This window comes from Odocoileus virginianus, chromosome 27 (assembly GCF_023699985.2).
Source record: "Odocoileus virginianus isolate 20LAN1187 ecotype Illinois chromosome 27, Ovbor_1.2, whole genome shotgun sequence".
In the NCBI taxonomy this organism is placed as follows: domain Eukaryota; kingdom Metazoa; phylum Chordata; class Mammalia; order Artiodactyla; family Cervidae; genus Odocoileus; species Odocoileus virginianus.
The window spans coordinates 2,224,960-2,245,977 of record NC_069700.1 but is presented as its reverse complement, the minus strand read 5'-3'; the positions used below and the strand labels follow the sequence as shown (position 1 = coordinate 2,245,977).

General features: G+C 49.8%; 1 long non-coding RNA gene across 3 annotated transcripts in view; it reads left to right on the top strand.

The window, feature by feature from the left end:
• The window catches only part of LOC139031592 (uncharacterized), a 35,471-nt gene extending 16,435 nt beyond the window's left edge, over window positions 1–19,036 (top strand). Inside the window, exons 1-5 of one of the 3 annotated variants that reach the window (XR_011484087.1) lie at window positions 7,168–10,043; window positions 10,890–10,958; window positions 12,437–12,493; window positions 12,658–14,529; window positions 15,178–19,036. This is a non-coding gene — a long non-coding RNA (uncharacterized lncRNA). Of the gene's footprint in view, window positions 1–7,167; window positions 10,044–10,889; window positions 12,494–12,657; window positions 14,530–15,177 lie in introns of those variants that run through there. The other 2 variants (XR_011484086.1, XR_011484088.1) reach the window with 2 other exon arrangements.
• Window positions 19,037–21,018: the final 1,982 nt, after the last annotated feature.

Here is a 21,018-nt window from a genome sequence, read left to right as displayed (position 1 = left end):
ACAGAGGCGCGACAGGGCCTAGGGCCCGCTGAGAGGTCGTGAGCCTCGCCCTTGCTCCAGGGGGCCATCGTGCAGCACAGGGAGCCCAGGCATTTCTCTCATCCCTTCAGGGAGCAGCTGGCCCGTGCCTCCTCCCACCCCGTAAACCCGCAGGTTTAATCTGTGGTGTAGACAGGAGCGCTGCTTTCCTGAGCGCAACTGCGCTCTATCTTTCGAATCTTGCTTAGCTCGGTGCAGCTGACCAACAAGCTTGCAAAGGGACCAGGACTCCATTTCACACCTGCTAAATTTCTGACCAGCCAAAGAAAACGTTACCAACAACCAAACAGATAGCACCAGCAGCCATTATCAACAATTCAGGGCGAGCAGACTGGCTGCATTTGGTTGACTGGGAATCGTTACGGATTGAAATAAAACAGTGAATTAGGTAGGATAAGTAAATCATCTTACGTTACTTTTCTCTCTGTGGCCATTTTATTAGGTGTAATTTGGATGTTGCCAATGTATGCTCGCTAACTATTTCCATGTGCTCACATGAAATTTGAACTCATAAATGTTATGGCCATAGAAATTTCCAATTTGTTTCAATTACTATGTTACATTTCCTTTTTAATGTTATGTGAATTTTTGGATGGAAATAAAAACATAGTCATAATTCCACTACTTGAGGGCAGAAAAGAGATGTTTTCTGCTATCTCTCTCATAAACTAAACATGCACGTAACACATGTTCTGCTTCTCAGCAAAAACATCAGAGACTGAGGTTAGCCATGGACCACTTGCAGAGAAAATCTGGGATGTCTGGTAAGCTGGCAGGAGGAAGGTGCTGGCCTATTGTCCGTAGCTCCAAGCGGATCCCTGTGGGTCTTGACTGAGACAGCTGCTCCTTCTAGATTCAGATGTGCATTTCCAGGAACTGAAGCAAGCATCTCCAAGACTGTAAGAGACCCAGAGCAGAAAGTATTTTCATTTGAATCTGCTTCTCATGTATCATCTCAAGAGTCAAGGAATCCATCTTCCTATAGGTGGAAATCATATCCTTAACCACCCACAAGGCAGGGAAGGGGTTGAAACTGCAATGGGCAATTGAAACACATTGCTTAAAAAATTGTAGGGGAGGGGGTGATTAGGGCCTGAAGGATCAGCTTGTGTGAAAGAATGAATGGGTGTTAACATGCACACAAGGACTAATTGAAATGGAATGAAGATATTAGCTGCAGGTATAACACGATACAACATCTTTTAACACCTTGGACAACTTAGAGTAGAAAATCAGCACATTGCTGACTGATCATCAGATTCAGCACTGTTTCCAAAGTGAAATATTTCAGCATATAAACAAATAGTTCTTGAAGGTAAAGCTCGTCCACGATTCCAGGGCTTCTTTGATGAAAGCAGACTTGCTCTCCCAACATTTCAATCGAATCATTTCCTTTGGGAGAGCACAGCCAGAATCATCTAGTAAAAGAAAATGAGAGAAGTTGTCTTTAATGCTAATGTACATTTTAAACGAAATGTTTAGTAGTCAGTACCCTTTTAATCAGAAATGTCGATTAATAAGGATGTTCATCTATGCCCTTTTATAGGAAACAAGGCAGGGACTACCCTGGTGGTCCAGTGGTTAAGACTCTGTGCTTCCGCTGCAGGGGGCAGGGGTTTGATCCCCGGTCAGGGAACTAAGATCCCACATGCCATAGCGTGCGACCTAAAAAGACAAAGCAAATACTCACTTTTTTTTTTGCTGAACAAAGTGAAATAAACAGCAACTCACATTCGCCGACTGCCTGTTATGTTTCTGGGTGCTTTATTTTACAAGAGCCTCGTGGTAGATTTTGTACCCGCCTCACATATGAGGGCCCTGAGGCTCAGTGGCTGAGAACTGACCTTGCAAGTCTCAGAGAGAGTAACAGGCAAGATTATCTGGTTTCAAAGCCACATTTCTTGTGCTCAGCTTTGCCTCTGTGAAGTATTTACTCAGAAAATTCTCCTGCAGGGTCCCCCCAGGCTCCATAAACATTTAACTCCAGCGTCTGTATTTTCTAGAAGCACACCTATGTGTGTGTATTCATATATATACACTTTCTATCTATCTATTAGAGTCCATCTGTTTAAGTCTCTCTAGGGACATTTTCTTAATGGAGACGTCAGATTCTTCGGTTCTGAAACTGGATTTTGTCAGTTAAATGTTATCTAGGGCAATGACTCCTGCTAACCAAACCGACTAAGGAAACAAGTATTGCTTTGCCAATTACATGTGAGCAGAAGTGATAAAACTCACGTTTCCTCCTGGCCATGGCGGTGACTGTGGAAGCATGTCTTGCATGAAGCCTCTGTCAGTCTGTGATCCGGAGACCATACTTAGCCTGTCTGCACTGGGCAGAAGAGGGAGAGGGAAATAAACTTGCTGTTTGTCAACAGAGGTGGCGGCGATGCTTGTTATGGATGTAGCCCAGCCTCTCCTGACCAATAAAATGGACTGGCCGGTTCCTCTTATACAACAATGGCTAAAATCCAGTCCCAGTGAATGAGGGCTGCACTTGAGCCCAAATAAGGTTTTTAAGGTAACCTCCATGAACATCTCGGTGACCTGCAATCCAACGAATCAAAACACAACTAATTTTTGCACTTAGGCCTCTCTTCCATGTGCTGGTCCAAACCACTTTCATTTCTGAACCATTGCCACCGCCTCCCTGTGCTTTGTCCTACGTCTGCCTTTGTCGCCCAGCCCCCTTCCCTAACCCAGTCCTGGGGTGTACCCTTTACAAAATTGGATTCTCACTGGTTTCCAAACTGATCCTTTAGTTAACAATATATGAAGACCACCTTTCTATGTTGGTGAATCACTAGTGATTTCACACTGAAGGAACACGGCCTGAGCATCCGAACCCAGGGCCTCTCCTCCTGGTGGGCTGTTCCTGGTGCTACACCAGAGAGAAGGCAGGGGGTGACTTGGTGCCCAGAGTTAGACTGAAGGACCAGAGTCTCTGCAAGGAACGCTTTCCTCAGGCAGTGGGGCCCTGAGGAATGGCCGGTACCCTCCCCATAGCTGAGTTCTGTGCTTCTGCTGTATCTAATGCTTGCTTCACCAGAAAGGGTGTTCTGGTTAACTGAGATTTCACAGTACACTCTATTTTCTATTAAGACCATAGTTTCATTTCTAAGAAACTTTGGCTTATCAAAAAACCTAATTAAAAAATAATTGCTTTAATAGTTGAAAAAAATAGCTAGAAACTTTTACAAGCACCATGATTGTTTTTTATTACAGGATTTTCAATAATAAAGGTATTTCACAGCTATATTTTCTTATTGAAAACATAAAACCATGAGCTATTTAATCAAAGCTGACAAAAGCAATTCTGCATATCACTGAGGAATGCCTATGTGGCATCCAAGGTGGAACATAAAATCCATGCATTAATGCATCAGCAAAATAAATCACAGCCCAGGCCCCGGCCACCAGCGGTAAGGACGGGGGCATGGTGGCACTAGTCTAGGGCCCCTTCAGCCGAGGGTGTCTGTGCCCCCGCTCAGCTTTTTCTCTTCCTCCCGTGCTGCCAGTCTCTGTAGTCATCATGTCAAAAACAAGCACGGTGGGTGTAATTCTGATCGTGTGCCTGTAAGCATTGTATTTCTTCCTTTTAAAAAGCATTTATTTATGTGGCTGTGTTGGGTCTCAGCTGTGGTGCTGAGGCCTCTCTGGTTGCAGAGCGTAGGCTGTTTCTTGGCGGCGTGTGGGATCTCAGTTCTTGGACCAGGATCGAACCTGCCTCCCCTGTCCTGGAAGGTGGGTTCTTAACCACTGGACCACCAGGGGAGTCCTTCGCTTTATTTCTTGTTCACATGAATGGAAACATGTGCTTGTAGGAGTTGGGTCTGTATAATACAGTCACTACCACTTCAGCAAATCAACCGAGAAACCAAGCGAAAGAAGCAAATGAACAAAAAGAACACGTCTGTACCCATTTTCACTGGAGGACCGTCTTTATTTCCAAGGGGGTACCTCGAAGAGCAGGCTGCAGGGAAAGATGTGCCCTGGACTCACCGAGTCTCCTGACCGTGGTTCTCACAGCTGTGAGCTGCCCACACTGGAGGAGGACCTGTCACTTGTCAGAGCGCAGTGCTTGCCAGAGGGCATCCCTTTTGTTTGGAGGTGCTCCTAAAAGGGTGCGTTCGAATCTGCGAACCCCGTGACGCCCAGTGTCTCATCTGGGAGTGAGTGAGGGCTGGAGGAGAGCGAGGGGGCTCGGGGGAGGAAGACTGAGTGGACAGAAGTAAGTGAAACCGATCCACGCCCCCCAGACTACAGTACTAGAGAGAAAAATGCCCCCAGAGTGGGGGGAACTTCGTGTTTGAGGGAATAGCAGAGTAGTGTAGCATCAGATAAACACCTAGAGAAAAAAGTGGATTTTCCTCAGGAGAGAAGATTTTTACAAAAAGTCCCATAAAATATGCAAAAGAAAGTTTATTTTTGGCCAAAGCGTAAGAGACAACTTTGGCCCTTGACAGGTCTTGGCATGTTAGAGAGGGTCCCCTCGTCCCAAGGGCGCTTTCCAGGTGACGCTAGTGGTAAAGCACCTGCCTGCCAGCGCAGGAGACACAGAAGACATGGGTTCGATCCCTGGGTCGGGAAGATGGCCTGGAGATGGAAATGGCAACCCGCTCCAGTATCCTTGCCTGGAGAATCCCCATGGACAGGGGAACCTGACCGGCTCAGTCCATGGGGTCACAGAGAGTCAGGCACAGCCGAGCGACTAACACACTCGTTCTGAGGAGCTGTGAGAAGCCTCCTGGGCTCATCAGTTGCCACGGCAACCATTAATCTCATGGCTGAAGTTCTGAGTGATTTGGGATGAAGAATGTTCCCTTGAACACAGCCTGCCCCTGACCCACCTCCCCTGACACAGCCCCGCCCTGGCTGCCCAGTGCCTCCCGAGGCTCTCGGGCATGGCTGCTGCGAACGTCCAGATGAAGCGCAGCCCAGGCAGCCTGGCTTGTTGTCAGGAGGCTCTCACAGGCAGCCCAGCAGGCCTGAGGCAAGTCGGTGTGAATGCTGGCTCGGCCCGGCTCACCTGTTGTGGGGCTAAGTCACGAGGTTGCCGCTTGTCCTCTTTGGGACCAAGCCAGGCCAGCATTTGTCCAAGTGAAGATTCAGGCCCTGTGTGTGCAGCGTGGCTGTCTCAATAGACACGGGAAAACAGACTCTGGGAGAAGGAAAGAGCGAGGGAGTGGGCGGTGGGGGCCCAGCCAGCAGCTGTGTCGTAAGGCGTCTTAGTCAAGGATGGTTCGGTGGCAGGAAACAAGAAGCGACTCAGCCTGAGTGAAGAAGGGCTTGTTGGACCGTGTCAGGGTCCGGAAGCCGGCCGGAACTGCAGGCTGACGTCATGGGAGCCGGGAAGGCCTCCTCGCCTCCTCACACCCTGGCCTCCGCCCTCTCACCTCCAGGGCATGCCTGCTTCATTCCTCTCCCCGTAGACCAAGTCTTTGCAAGCCCTCGCTCCCATCACGGGGCCTGGTGTGGGCTGGGGGCTGCCGTGGTGCCCGGGTGGGGTGGGGGGCGCTGACTCAGTGTGGCCCCTCCGGCAGAGCCCCAGCGCTCTGCAAGAGGTCTGACGTGAGAGGAACTCTGAAGGCATCATCTGCCACTGGTCTCATCACCTGTGGCCAGAGGGAGAGTTCAGAGTGGGGTTTCTCCTCTCTGGCCGTGTGGGTGGGGGAGGGTTCTCGGAGAAAGAGGTAGACCTGGGGGGAGAAGCAGGAGGTGGAGGACATGACAGACGCTTGCAGAATGAAGGCTTGTCCCGGGCACTGGCAAACCCGGATGGGTCGGAACGGACGCTGCGCAGAAGCAGCAGCATTGCTGGGGCCGGCCTTCCTGCCTGGGTGCTGACGCTGTGATGGGGCACAGGCTGTCCTAGGGGTTCTAGAGCGGACGGGGAGGCGGTGAATCAGGAGGGGCTGGAGGGCTGCCAAGCAGGTCGAGGAGCTGAGTCACTGAAGGCCCTGGTGAGAACCGAGCCCGGGAGTCAGAGGGGGATGGCCCCAAGAGAGGCTGCAGTCGGGGGCGAGGTGTGGGCGCCGCGCTGGTGCGGGCGACGTCTGGGCGGCGGCCTCACTGGGTGTGCCGTGGAGGTGCCTTCCTAAGTGTCGCATTCATGGGTGGTATGATGGGCTGAAACTCATACAGGGAAGCCCTAGTCCCCAGGACCTAAGATGTGTCTGTACTTAGAGGAGGTGGGGTCTCTAAAGGGGTTGTAAGGTAAAAGGAGGTCATGAAGCTGGGCCCTCGTCCAGCGGGACTGGTGTCCTGATAAGAAGTGGGACTCAGGACCCAGACACAGAAGCACTGCCGTGTGAGGGCTCGGGGAGGAGGCGGCATCTGTACGCGGAGGAGAGAGGCCTCCGAAGGAACCAGCTGTGCTGGCGCCTTGATCTTGGCCTTCCAGCCTCCAGAACTGGGCGGATACACCTCTGTTGTTTCAGGCCCCCGGTGTGGGCTCCTTTGTTATGGCAGCTTGAGCAGACGAGCCCGGGTGGCATATGGGGGAGAGGGTCATTCATTGGCCTGGAAGCAGCACTGGGATTTAAAGAGCAGGCCGGTCACACCCATCTTTGCAGTGAATCATGGGTGTGGGGGGGGGGCGGGCGTGCACTAAGTCGTGTCCAGCTCTTTGAGACCCCGTGGACTGCAGCCCGCCAGGCTCCTCTGTCCATGGGATGCTCCAGGCAGGGATGCTGGAGTGGGGTGCTGTTTCCTCCTCCAGGGGGTCGTCTCGACCCAGGGATCAAACCCGCGTCGCCTGCACTGGCAGGCAGACTCTTGACCACTGAGCCACCAGGGAAGCCCCTGTGATTAGGTATAACTCTTACTAAAAGCCATTTGTCAATGTGTATAGAAAACTGTACAAGTATTCATAGTTGTTGACTCAGTAAGATTCTGATTATAACTGTGGGCTCAGTCTTGGACCAAGTCCATCCAATCCATGATACTGAATTTCCCCACTAGAGGTGAGTATTTGAGACGAAGCCACAGTGTATGTATTGAGGAGAAGCGATTGGTTGTAGCAATAGCGAGGTGTTAAGGCAAGTAGAAATGAATAATCTAGAAAATGTTCCTTACCATATGGCAAGAATTGTGGGCTTTTCTTTTCTTTGATGTAGAATGAAACAACCAAAAAAATCCCAGAAGACCAATTGTCAGTTAAGTATTAGTGTACCCAGAGCTAAGACCAAAATTATTCCCTATCACATTTTATAATATTTTACCAACTTGCTTTTGCGTGTCTCAAGATTGTTTTTCTTTTAAAATACTCTAGTAAGCATTTAGCTAACACTTAAAATTAAATTACATTAATAATTTATATTCAGTATAATATATTACAGGGCTTCAGTTACACTGTAATCTTTTGACCAAAGTACTTTACCGTGCTTGACTTCTGGATGAATGCCTGGTGACCTGGCATTTGCATTATTGCTTTTATTAGTTTAACACTCATAACCTGTGTTTTATGGTGTAGCAGTTTCGAAAAACAGTAGAGCCTATAGTGAGTACAATAATGATCTGGAAACCTTTCCTAATTTAGAAATAGAACTGAATGTAAAATATAAATCCTGACTTTCTAAATCACCATGATCGGTTTGCGTCTGTGTGTGACTCTGATGAGGCTTGTGGAATTCGTTTGTTTTTAGATTTTATTTGATGGGCAAGTGGGAATGCTTTGAGACTAAGTGGTTGTGAATAAACCTCTGAGTTGCAGATGTCACACACCTGTCAGCCTTGAATGGCCCTTTCTTTCTCGAGCGGCTGTGATGTCGCTTTGCCTTGTTCTAGCGTGACTCGTCTTTCCGGCACTCTCTCGAGCCATGAGTCATTTCAGCAGGGCGTCCCTCTCAGTATCTCCTCCAGAAGCCAGCTGTGTGTTCGAGAAAGGGGCACAGTGCTTTGAAAGTTGCAAAGGGTTGCTATGTGGGGGATATCTTGGCCACCCCGCGGAGAGGACCTGAGCTGAGGCTGACCCCCCACTCATGCCCACTGCACGTGCTCCTTCTCAAGCCCCTGCTGGCTCACCTTCGGAAAGCTCCGGTGTGAGCCTTCCCACGAGCCTGCCTCCCTCCTCTGTGAGACGCTGGTGACAATGTGGGTCAACGAGACATGTTCCCCTCAGTGAGAAGACGCTGTCTGGACCCGCATCAGTTACCACCTCTCTGTGTCCTGCGTCTGCTGTTCCTGCATCACGAAAACTGGCTTCTCCATCCTCAGCAGATCCCGCCACCCTGCAGTGCTCTCGGGGGCATGGTCCGGCTGGACATGTGGACAGACGTGCACTTGCATGGGAATCAAAACACCGGCCTGGGGCTGCCGGCTCGGGTGTTTCCTTTCCTGCTCCTTTCGGTCACCCGTAGCTTTTCTTAAATCTGAGCATGGGTTCCCTTCCTTGGCTCCTTGGCTTCCACGGTTCACCATTGCTTCATGGGGCATATCACCCGTTTTATTTTTAGCATGGTACCCCCTTCCCTTTCCAGCTGGCTTCCCTCTAACTGCCTGCATGCTTGCTATTCTCTAGGTCATAATGTTTGGGGCCTGGTCCTCACCTAACCTCTACACTCGGTCCATAAGTTTCCTCCTTCGCCTGCCCCTCTGCACTGCTTGTGTGGATTTCTGTTCATTCTTCAAGGTCCAGTTAAAAGCGTAGACCATGGCAGCGTCTCTGACCCCCTCGCAAAGCCAAGTTTTGGTGCTTAATGCCGTGTGTTCCAGCCTGCTCTACCACGTACTGCGTGTGACAGTGATTTAAGTCTTTGCTGACCTTTCCCTTTGAATTATTGGTCTAATTAATTCATTTAACCTACTGTCTTTTTTAACACCTGGCATTTAGTAGATGCTTAAATGAAAGTCTGTTGAATATAAATGGTTAGCTCGACTCCCCTATTTCCTCCAACTGACCACGAGCTTCTCGGAAGCGCCATTCTGTTCTTCTGTTTCCCCATGGAACTCAGCTCAGCGCCTGTCACATAGTAGATGCTTAATAGATGTTGAAAGTGTAACATGTATTAAAAAAGAAGCCTGAATAAAGCAACATGCAAATTGCCTGGTAATATTTCAGGTTAGGAGTAAGGTGGGAAAAATACGGTTAATGCTGCCCATTTTTTGGATGAAGCAGCTGTGGAGCAGAGAGGGTATATTGTGGGGACAGCTCTTTTTATCTTATTTAATACTTGTATTTATGGTTGTGCTGGGTCTTTATTGCTGTGTGGGCTTTTCTCCAGGTGTGGACACTGGGAATTACTCTTAGCTGTGGAGCCTGGACTTCTTATTGCAGTGGCTTCTCTTGTTGCTGAGCATGGCACGGGCTTAGTTCCCCCGTGGCACGTGGGATCTTCCCGGACCAGGGATTGAACCCCTGTCTCCTGCATTGGCAGGCGGATTCTTTACCACTGAGCCACCACGGAAGTGTGGGCACAGCTCTTTGACTTTCCAGTTTATTACTGCTTTGCTTCTTTGGATACTTCTGGAAGTCTCACCTGAAATGATGCCGAAGAACTGGGTTCACATCACAGCATTCCCTGCTGACCCTTCTTCCAGAAGTCTTAGGACTTGGAAGAGCCAAGGCCTCTTGCCAGCTGGGTGCATTGCTGTGTAAATAAACCCCAGCACCTCCCGCAGCCCTTCACCCTAGAAGGCCAGTGGCTCCTTGGGGTCCACAGCTCCTCTGGAAATCAAAGTGGGCTCTGGGCTCAGTCCAGCTTTCCCATCAGGGCAATAGGTATTTATGTGACCAGCATTGAAGCTTCATTGAAGAGCATTGGCTCATATTTCTGTGGATTTTTTTTTTCTTTTTCACTTTTGGAATCAGGGTCATTCACTCACTCAGCGACACTGAACAAACTTTCTGCCGCTCTGTGTCAGACGTTCTGCGAGGCGCTGGCATCCAGTGACGGATGAGGTGAACCCAGCCCTGTCTCGGGGGCTCCCAGGCCAGAAGTGGGGCTGGCAGAGCCCCACAGGACCGCCGCACACAGGGGTTGCGCACAGTGGAGGGGGCCAAGGTGCTCGGGGTCCAGAGGTGGGGGGGCAGGGGCTGGGCTGGAGGGGCTTGGCCACCAGGGCCCTTTGTCCAGACCGGATGACTCAGAGCTTCCAGGCCCCAGAGACAGGAGGAAGCCAGGAGGAGCGGGGGGGAGGAAATGCTTCAGAGAAGAGGAAGTAAGCGCAATGTCCTTTTCTCTGCCCACGTGTGCTCAGGTAGCTTTCTGTTCTGTTGCTCTCCGGTCATTCTGCTCCCCTTCCCCAGAGAGTTTAACCCTGTCTCCAGTTTCTGTGCATGCACACACACACAGATGCACAGACACACACAGACACACACACAGACGCCCCCATGCAAACACAAACACAGACACACAGAAACACACACACACACAGACACAGACACAAACAGACTACACACAAACGCAGACCCACCCACACACATTCGTATACACAGACCCCCCCAACACACACACACACACACACACACACACACTCACACACACACAGACACGCAGCCCCCGCGGTGGTCTCTGCTCCAGCTCTCCGGACGGCTGCTTCTGTCTCAGCTGCTGTTTCTGGGGCAGATGCCCTGCACCCCAGCAAGTGAGGGTCTGTTCTTATTGGAGCAGCAGAAAATAAATGAACAGAGGCGACACAACATGGATTTTAAGCAACAGAAGAAGGGAGAGAGCTAAACTGCTTTGTCCTGGCAGTTACACAACCGAGCGCTTTGTCATCAATTACCTGCAAAACAGTCCGCCTTGACTGGTGGTGGCATTCTGTTTGGGGACTGGTGAAGCGGGTATAAAAAGTGAAACTATCATAAAAGTTAAAATGGCAAACTGTCAATTTGCTTTATTTTACAGGTTTCACAACTCAGGCAGAGGAGGAGTTAACTTGCAGCAGAGAGAGGCAGCAGCGGAGCAAAAGTCACGGTGCTGTTTCTTGGAACGATTTCTGCTCAACCAGTGATGTTTCTCAAGCTCTCTGAACGCGTGCCAGGCGCTGTCTGCAGGGGCCGCGGCGGCCGCGCAGCCGGCACTGGGCGTCCTCGTCTCCGGGCGCCGTGCTGAGCGGCTGTTACAGTTATCTCTTTAATTGGCCTCCTGTTTGCCTTTATTTTAAGCAGTGGCTTCTGGTAGGAAGTGCACTGAGCCAGGGGTCAGAGTATCTGGGGTCTCATCTTAGCAGGTCACGGTGGACTGTCGCTTTCGGGAGGGATTTGATGCTTTGCTCTCTCGAGAGAAGCAGGTAAACACCTCAGAGCTCTCTCAAAGTCCTTCCTGATTCCGAGAGCCTCAGTGCTGGACCCGGGGTTGGCACACCATGGCCCACCACCTGGGCGTCTACGAGCTGAGAGTGGCTTGTACATTCTTAATGCTTGAGTCAAAAGAAGTAGCTTGTTTTGTGACCTGTGAAAATGACAGGCCTTCCAGCGTCCGTCAGTAAAGTCTCATGACAACAGGCACACACCCATTCCTGTGCGTGGTGCCCGCAGCCGCCTTGGCACAGAAGGGGCAGAGCTGAGGGGCTGTAGCTGAGACAGACCGTGTGCCTGCGAAACCTAACACGCCTGGCCCTCTGCAGACGGTTTGCTGTGGCCGTACCTGTTTGCCACAGCACAGCATGTAATCTGCTGCTTGCATTTAGGAAAGCAGCGATGCCTCTTGAGTTACTGCAAGGATTCCCTGGTGGTCCAGTGATTAAGACTCGGTGCTTTCACTGAAGGAAGCATGAATTCGATCCCTGGTCGGGGAACTAAGATCCCACATGTTGTATGGCAACTGTTCAAAAAAAAAAAAAAAAAAAAAAACGGAGCTGTAAGGATTAAAAGAGATGATGGGTGAAAAGGCATTTTGAGAAAGTCAGAAACATATGTAAATATTCACGATTCCATTAGTGTCATAAAGAGGACTTCCCTGATGGCTCAGTGGTAAAGAACCCGTCTGTCAATGCAGGAGACGAGGGTTTGATCCCTGATCTAAGAAGATTCCCTAGAGAAGGAAATGGCAACCCACTCCAGTAATCCTGCCTGGGAAACCCCGTGGACGGAGGAGCCTGGTGGGCTACAGTTCAGGGGGACGCAAAGAGTCGGACACAACCGAGTGACTGTGCACACAACAGTGTTGATAAAGGACTTGGAGTGCATAAAAACCCAGCTCAGAGGGTGGCTGGGTGGAAAAGGGACAGGGCCTGATTGAAAGTTTGTGCAAAGACAGTTCCAGTTCTAATCAGCATGGTTGAATGTGGTTTGAACAGGTTTGTAGATGTGTAAGGTTATGCGTGAATCTGGGAGGGAAAATAAGAGCTCACTTGGTAGGCTAGTGTAATTCTGCATGAGTTCTTATGCGTCAGTTCTTTAAGCTACTGTTAAAACTCTGTTTTTTTAAATTAATTTCTCTTTGATTGACAGACAGTTGCTCTATGACACTGCTGGTTTCCGCCATACATCGACATGCATCAGCCACAGGTACACACATCCCCTTCCTCTCAGACCTCCCTCCCACCTCCCACCCCCTTATAATTCTGTTTTAAAATAAATAAGAGGGCAAGCACCCACCCAACTTCAGTTCAGTGTTTTTAATTATTTTGTTTATTTATTTGGCTGGGCTGTGTCTTCCCTTTGTCATGCAGGCTTCTCTAGTTGCGGTGAGCAGGCTTGATTGCCCCATGGCGTGTGGGGTGTCAGTCCCCCGACCAGGGATGGAAGTGGTGTTCTTCGCATTGGAAGACAGATTCCTTACCACTGGACCACCAGGGAAGTCCTTATTTCAGTGTTTCAAAAGTTTTTTTTTTAATTTCCAAAGTGAATGTTGACCTCTCATGGATGGGTCCTAGTTGTCTGAATATGCGAAGTTGTCTCAGGGAAAACTGTCCCAAATAACAAAAAGGAAGAGCTACATATTAGGAAAAAAATATACTTTTAGAAAAATTAAAATAACCATGATTTATGGGTTTTGTCACAATAATATTAGGATAACCTCTCACCCATTAGATAGTTTATCTTTTACTTCAGTGTTCAACAAGAAAGCTAAGTTCTACTCATTTACTAGAGTACAAATTACTCTACTTGTTTAAAATTTGACTAATTCAGAAAGTTGGGGAGAAAAATGAACATTTGAAATGGGGTTGAATCCACTCCAGATCTGGTTGAAGTTTTTAAACTTCAAGAGTTGAAGTTTTTCATGAGAGGTTCTGAGGGTAGTGTGTAGAATTCCGAGGGCAAGATTACTTAGAGATGGCAGGTCTTGGGTTTTAAGACCTTTCCTATTTTCTAATAGTCACTCTCCAGGAAGCTTCCAGATCCACGCAGTGTCTGTGTATTTGGTATGTTCCTGGGGATGTTCTACATCTTCCCTGGCGGCTCAGACGGTTAAGCGTCTGCCTGCAATGGGGGAGACCCGGGTTCAATCCCTGGGTCGAGAAGATCCCCTGGAGAAGGAAATGGCAACCCACTCTAGTACTCTTGCCTGGGAAATTCCATGGACGGAGGAGCCTGGTAGGCTACAGTCCATGGGGTCGCAAAGAGTCGGACACGACTGAGCAACTTCATTTCACTTAGGGATGTTCTTTCCCTGAAAAGGTGACCAACTGTTTGCCTGAACTGGTGGTGTTTGCTGTGTGGATGCAGGCTCACTCAGAGCTGTGAGTCAGCTTCACACAGAAAGCAGGGGTCCCCTCTCCTTCCTGAGTGACTTGTGCCATGAGCTTCCAGGAGGCGAGGGTACCAGTCCCGGGCCTGTGGCCTGGCTCCTCCGGGTATTAACCACGGGACCTTGGGCAGCCCTTAATCCTGCTGCCCCTCTGCTTCCTCATCTCCAGAGGGGGATGACTGTCGACCTTACTTCATGCATCTGCGAATACTGAGTGTAAAAATCCCCGGAAAAGCGCTAACAATCCGTGCCTGGTGTGTAGCCCTGTTTCAATAGACGTTAGCCATTCTTAGTATCCTGGGTGAGGTGGCCCCAGGTGAGAAAAAGCAGCCATTTGTTGGTGGTGGGGATTCGAACAAAGGCCTTTCCACTTCCTGCAAGACTTGGGTCAGTTGGCAAATGTAGAACGTCCAGCTCATGGGGCTGGAAGGGATGAAAATGTCTGGTTGAATTTATGATCAACTTTAAGTCTTTGCAGAATGCCTCAGGCAGAGGCAGTTCTTTAGGACTTGATGAGTGAGTTTTTACACTAATATCCATCCAACAAGATGATGAAGTACACATTGGTCATTTGATGTGTCAGGAATGGTCAATAAACAGTGACAAAGGATCTTGTACATTCTCACAATAAACACGGCTGCTCCTTCTCACCAGCTTCCTTGATAAGCACCATCTGGACCTGGCTCTCGCCTGGGAGGCAGATCCCGGCCGTGATGCAGGGTGATGTCATGGCCTCCTGAAGATTTATCTTTGCCCTCTTAAAAGTTTTTTTAAAGGTAACTGAAGAGGCTCCCTGTCTTTGGACCTGGCTGGATTCTAAGTGTTCCCTTTCCAGTTTGGAACACAAGTTTGGGTAACAGTTTACTATTTTTTCTTGAACCGTCACCTCAGCCTCTTGCTTCTGCCCTGAAAGAGGGGTGAGCTGGGTGTGAGGGACTTGGGAGCTCGGAGTGGAGAGGATAAGGCTTCAGGGTGGTTGATGGGTGTGAGGGTGCAGAGTGGGGCCACTGGGAAGGGGGACTTGACTGTTTCGTGTGTGGTGAATGGACCCTCCCTCTTTGGTGTTTGTATGAGAATCAGCAGTAAAGAACTCAGTGTATTTTTGGGCGTTGAGCTAGTGTTTAACTGGACCAAGACAGGGCCACCAGCTCATGGCCTGTCCCCTAGAAGACTGCTTGACGTCGTGGGGCGCCTGTATTAGTAAGTGTGGAGAGCCTAGGAAGGACTTGTTGAGTGAGTCACCACCACCCTGGTTGTGGGTATGTACCTCACGAATCTCCAAATGGATACGTCTAACTGTAAACAGCCTCTAAATCTCCTTGTCAGGGAACAGGCCAGTTACTGTAAGGCTCCTTCAGCCTTTCCCTGCCCTCCCCCTTCCCTGCTCCCACCGCATACCCACATTCCAGAAGCAGCTCCTCCTGCCTTTTCAAGTCCTCTCTCCCAGGATTCCCAAGTCTGTCCCGATGCCTTCTGACCTTGTTTCCGCATGACTAGACAGGGGTGGTCATGAGCTTGGAGAGCCCCTGGTGGTATTTGCTCAGGGACCTGGAAACATGGACATTCTCTCTGGTCCTGCCAGCGCTCCCCTCCACAAAGTCCCAGAGGAAGAGACGGGTGTGGGAGTAGCCCATGGCCAAGCCGTGATGTGGAAAAGAAATTGACCTAAGACAGGAGAGAGGATGGCTCCTGGTCACCATCAGGAGTGGGCGAGGACGAGTGGGGGCATCGGCGCACAGAGCCAATCCTCTGGTTCCTGACTCGAGCTTGGTCTCGGGTGTGGGTACACCCTCGTGTACTTCGCGTGCGTGTGCATACTGAGAGAGAGCCGACCCGAGCCGTCTCTAGAGGCTGAGCTTGCCATCTGTGTGTGGTCACACTGACCTGTGCTGTTGCGGACCCCTCGTCATGGGAGGGAGGGTCAGGAGGGCTTTGAATGAACCAGTCATTCATATAAGGAAGTCCATCTAGCATCACAAATTCAAATGTATTCAATTGAATAAACACTTACTGTGCTCCAACTGTGTCCCAAGAGCTAGAGCTAGAAAGATGAACACGAAATGGAATCCACTCTCAAGTGTCTCACAGCCCTATGAGACCAGAAGCATATAATTAATGTTATAGTAGTGTATGCAAAAACAGTGAGAGACTTTATTTTTTGGGGATCCGAAATCACTGCAGATGGTAGCTGCAGCTGTGAAATTAACAGACGCTTGCTCCTTGGAAGAAAAGCTATGACCAACCTAGACAGCGTATTAAAAAGCAGAGACATTACTTTGCCAATAAAGGTCCATCTAGTCAAAGCTATGGTTTTTTCAGTAATCATGTACGGATGTGAGAGTTGGACTATAAAGAAAGCTGAGCACTGAATAATTGATGCTTTTGAACTGTGGTGTTGGAGAAGACTCCTGACAGTCCCTTGGACTGCAAGGAGATCCAGCCAGTCCATCTAAAGGAAATCAGTCCTGGGTGTTCATTGGAAAGACTGATGCTGAAGCTGAAACTCCAATACTTTAGCCATCTGATGTGAAAAACTGACTCATTGGAAAGGACCCTGATGCTGGGAAAGATTGAATGCAGGAGGAGAAGGGGACGACAGAGGATGAGATGTTTGGATGTCATCACCGACTCAGTGGACATGAGTTTGAGTAAACTCCGGGAGTTGGTGATGGACAGGGAGGCCTGGTGTGCTGCAGTCCATGGGGTCGCAAGGAGTTGGACATGACTGAGCGACTGAACTGAACTGAACTGAGTGTATGCAGAAGGCGCTGTGGGAGGCAAGATGGAGGTGAAGTCTGAGGAGCAGCAGGCCTGCTGTGGCCTGGGAGCCCAGCAGGCTCCAGCCTGAAGCCACTGAAACCAGCCTTTCGGCTGGGCCGCCAGGTGACTGGTTTGCAGAGTAAGCCTGGAGACCATCAAGGTGTGGGCCACACTGTGCCGTAGACTCCGGGTGGTCACCCTGCAAACACTGTCTGCACCCTCGCCCTGTTGCTGGAAAGCTGAGTTCAGCAAGGAGTGTCAGGCTGCTCCTCTGTGTCCCCGGGGCTTCTCTCACGCAGGGTATTTGTACTTAGCAGCCAGAACACAAACGGGTTTCTAGATGTTTGTGCCCATGAAGTGCTTAAAAGAGAAAAAGGGTTAGTCTCTGAGTTGTGTCCGATTCTTTGCGACCCCTTGGACTGTAGCCCACCAGGCTGCTCTGTCCATAGGATTTCCCAGGCAAGAATGTTGGAGTGGGTTGCCCTTCTCTTCTCCACGAGAAGAAGAAATATTCCTGACCCAGGGATTGAACCTGGGTCACCTGCATTGCAGGTGGATTCTTCACCATCTGAGCCACCAGGAAAGCCCACATCAAGTACCTAAAACTTGATGCTATCAGATTGTCACGTGCAGCCTGATGCCACTTTGGAAATTAGAGGCTGCTCCCGTACTTCTGTGTCAGGCTTTCTCCTACCTCACATCAACAGCCCTGTCTGTGACCTTTATTCTTCAAACCTCCTTCCACTCTTCCCTTCAAGAAGTTTCCAAACTTGTTTCTGGGTCTCATTTTTTGGAGGGCAGTGGCAGCGGCTTTTCAAATAATTCCTTAACCTACCTGCATCCCCTGTGTTCATAAGAAGCATGGGAAGGAAGCCTGTCTCCTTTTTCAGGATGTATCAACTTAAAAGAAATGGGACCATACTCTGGGAGGAAGGAAGAACCACATCCTGAGACCTGGGTGCCGCTTTCAGGGGCTCGCACCCAAAGGCACATGCATATGAGCCCAAAATAAACTAGACTCTAGGCACCAGAGAGGTTTTTTTTTTTTTTTTTTTAAATAAAAAAGCTCGAAAGCATAACTTTTTGGCTCTGCCCCTGCAATTTTTCAAGCTACTGCAAAATTGGTGATATTTTAAAGTATGGGAAAATATAGGGAAATGGGAAGAGAATTCTTTTCTCCTTTCACCTTCCAATGGGGCCTTTCCAGATGGCTCAGTAGTAAAAAATCCACCTGTCAATGCAGGAGACGCAAGAGACATGGGTTCTGTCCCTGGGTTGGGAAGATCTCCTGGAGAAGGAAATGGCAGCCCACTCCAGTCTTCTTGCCTGGAGAATCCCAGGGACAGAGGAGCCTGGCGGGCCACGGGGTTGCAGACGAGTTAGACATGACTGAGCGACTGAGCACACATGACAATTAAACACGTACCTGCAGAGCTGTCCGGGTGCCTCTCACCAGGTCAACCCCGGAACCAGGTAACCAGTCTCAGAACATCCGACTTTGACACGCTGTTCCCGCAGAGTGGACGCTCTGCTGAGCAGTTAATCGGACTTTTGGTCCAACTCAGGGGAGAGAACTTGGGCCAAGGAACCTGGGCGGGGAGAGCAGCGCTTTGTTACCCTAATTTAACAAGGGTACATGCGAAAGAGTCATCGTTAGGACCTATTCCAACAAAGACATCCTGCTGAATGCGAAGACCAAAACACAAAGGAGAAAGGATTAGAGTACGATGGACAGAGGTTAGGGCCAGGTCTCTCAAGGGCAGAACTGGATGTGTGGGCTGGAAGCCTGGTGGGCTACCGTCCACGGCGTCATGAAGAGTTGGACCCGACTGAGCGACTAAGCGCAGCGCAGCACGGCACAACTCTTATCAGCGAACTCCCGTTCATCCTGGGGCGCCTAGAAGCATCTCCGGGCCCTCCTCTCGAGATGCCAGTCTCAGTCCCTCAGCCGTGATAACGTGAAGTGTCTCCAGCCATTGCCACACAGCCCTCCAGGAGGTACCGTCACCCTGGGCCAGCGGGGTGAGAGCAACTGATGGGCGAACTGGATTCCCAGCCCCGCGCTGCCAGCCACTTGCCCCAGATCCTGGACTTAAATCTCCAGGTATCCCCTGAGCTCAACTGCTTCATCTGTAAAAAGGGGGATACCTCACAGGGTTACTCTAAGATTAAGGGTGTAAGTGTACACCATCTGGCACACAGTAAGTGTTCAATAAATTAACTACGTTTGGGATGATAATGACAACCTCTCACCTGAAGTGAAATACTGTAACCCATGAACAGGAATGACTCACTGATAAGAGGATTAAAGACACAGAACGCATCTCAGATGGTCACACGGGGAATGATTCCGCAGTAGTGAAGAAAAGCCACACTTACCCCCCACCCCGCCCCGGCATTCACGACCAGCTATCAGAAAAGCGCTGCACACACAGGATTAGCAGAGAAGCTCGGGGAAGTCTGAAGGACTCAAATAGCCTTGATGGGGGTGCCAGTTTTAACCTTGGAAATCTGGGAAACAACAGGGCACAGTGTAAACAGAGTGAAATAAAGAACAGAGGGCCATTCAGAGGAGCTCCAAGGCTCAAACCCAGCCCTCCGTCACTGTAATACCTGCTGTCTCGCCTAAGCGCCTCACTTAGAAAGTCCCCTTGAAATCCGAGCTACATGGCGACTCCTCCAGGCCACCCGGACCCCGGCTCCCTGAAGATAGAAGCCAGGAACACCCCTGCCTGGGGCTGGAGATGCGATGGAGTAGAGTTAAAATTACACTGAAGAAGCACCAACTTTTGATTGATTTTTATTATGGATGCATAAATCAAGCAAGATGTGAACTTTGAATCGATTGCGACACGTCGCGTTATCAGTGTGTTCTCAGATTATTTAATTTCTGATCTGATCTTATCTCCTGTTTCCCAAGATGCTTCAGAAGGCTTTCATGTCCACAGCCTTAATCACACCTTTTCTTTCTCTTGCCAGGGGTCCATGTTCCCAGAGCGCGTGTAGATGGGGGCACGTTTTACACAGCGCAACTTAGCACTTTTGGGACCTCTCCCTTGCCTTTGGCAAATTCCTTAAGGTTTGAAAGAAAAATCTATCTCTATCAAATTCTCTTGGGTTTTTTGGTGTATCTTTAATTAGGGCAGTCGTTTCAAGACCTTGGTTTATTTTTACGTGTTACTCATCTATTTTTTTTTTTCGTTCTGCATTTCATTTTAGTCTTTGATTTATTCATTTAAGTCTTAAATTTTCAGTATCCCTTGAGTGTTACCAGGGTTTTTCTTCATGGCAGAAGACTCAGAAATACTGATCTATATCTGCAGGTTTGCCGGGCTCTAAGTTTTATTTTTGCCCTGAGATGCCATTATTAATCAGGATCCTGGTAGAGAAAGCTGACTGAACTGAAAAGAATATTCATTAAGCACTAGTTAAGGCACCAGCCAGGGATGGGACGGCCCCGGGACCAAGAACAGCGAGGCTGCCCTGAGGCTCAAGGTGAGGGGCCGTGAGCCTGATGAGAGACGCACAAGAGGAGCCCAGAGGAGGGGGCCCCAGAGGAGCAGGCAGCCCTGGAGAAACTTGGGGGTGAAAACTCCCTCTTTACTCCCACCTTTTGATTTCTTAAGGGTGCCTCTGTCCCTCCGATCTGGGAGATCCGGTCTGGAGAGGTGAGCTTCCCAGGCACAGTGAAAGGCAGAGAATAATACATCTGGATGGAGGTGGGGATAAGGCACAGAGAGAATAACCAAAACCAGCCCCTCTTCGCATTTGGCTGTTGAAATTCTCTTTAGATTACCAATAGATGAGCAATTCTCCATAGATTGTTGGAGAATGCATACCAATTTTATTCTTGTGATGAAATCAGTTTCTGCTCTTCCTGGAGATGAGTATGTGTGTGTGTGTGTGTGTGTGTGTGTGTGTGTGTATATTTTTTCTTTTTAGCAACTTCTCTTTCTCCTGCTTCATCCTTCTCTTGTCCGTCTACAGAGCAGACAGCTGTCTTTAAGAGCCTTAACGCATACAGAGAACATACTAGAAATGTTAGCTCCCAGCCCCGACTCTCCATCCCCTGAGCCAGAAACTCTGGGGTGGAGCCCGCCAATCAGCATCCACAAGCCCTCTGGGGAGTCTGACACAGGCCCGGGTCTGAAGCTCGGGCGGGATGCTGTGCGAATGTTCCCTGATGGTCTTCTCACACCACGCCTTCTTGTTCCAGGCATTGCTGTGGCAACCAGCAGTGCACAGGTGTAGCCTGACCACACCTCGCACCAGCTGCTCCACGGGTATCTTCCCTGCCTCGGGCTTCTCTTCCATCTCAGTGTGGGATGACTGGAGGAGCCTGCCCAGCTGTCCTTGGGCGTGTGTGAACCTGGAGTTGCTGGGGAGTTTGTGTGTAGTCCTGGGGCAGCCCTGGGCCAGGGGAGGTTGGGAGCCAGGGAGCAACCCCTCTCCCACGATCTTGGGGTGGAGGTGAGTTTTGGCGGCTCCTCTGTGGCTTCCAGAGGCACTGAGTGTCCCCCCGTCCGAAGCACTTGTCTGCTCAGTGATACACCTTTGGGCTGCTTCTCCCTCTTTCCATTCT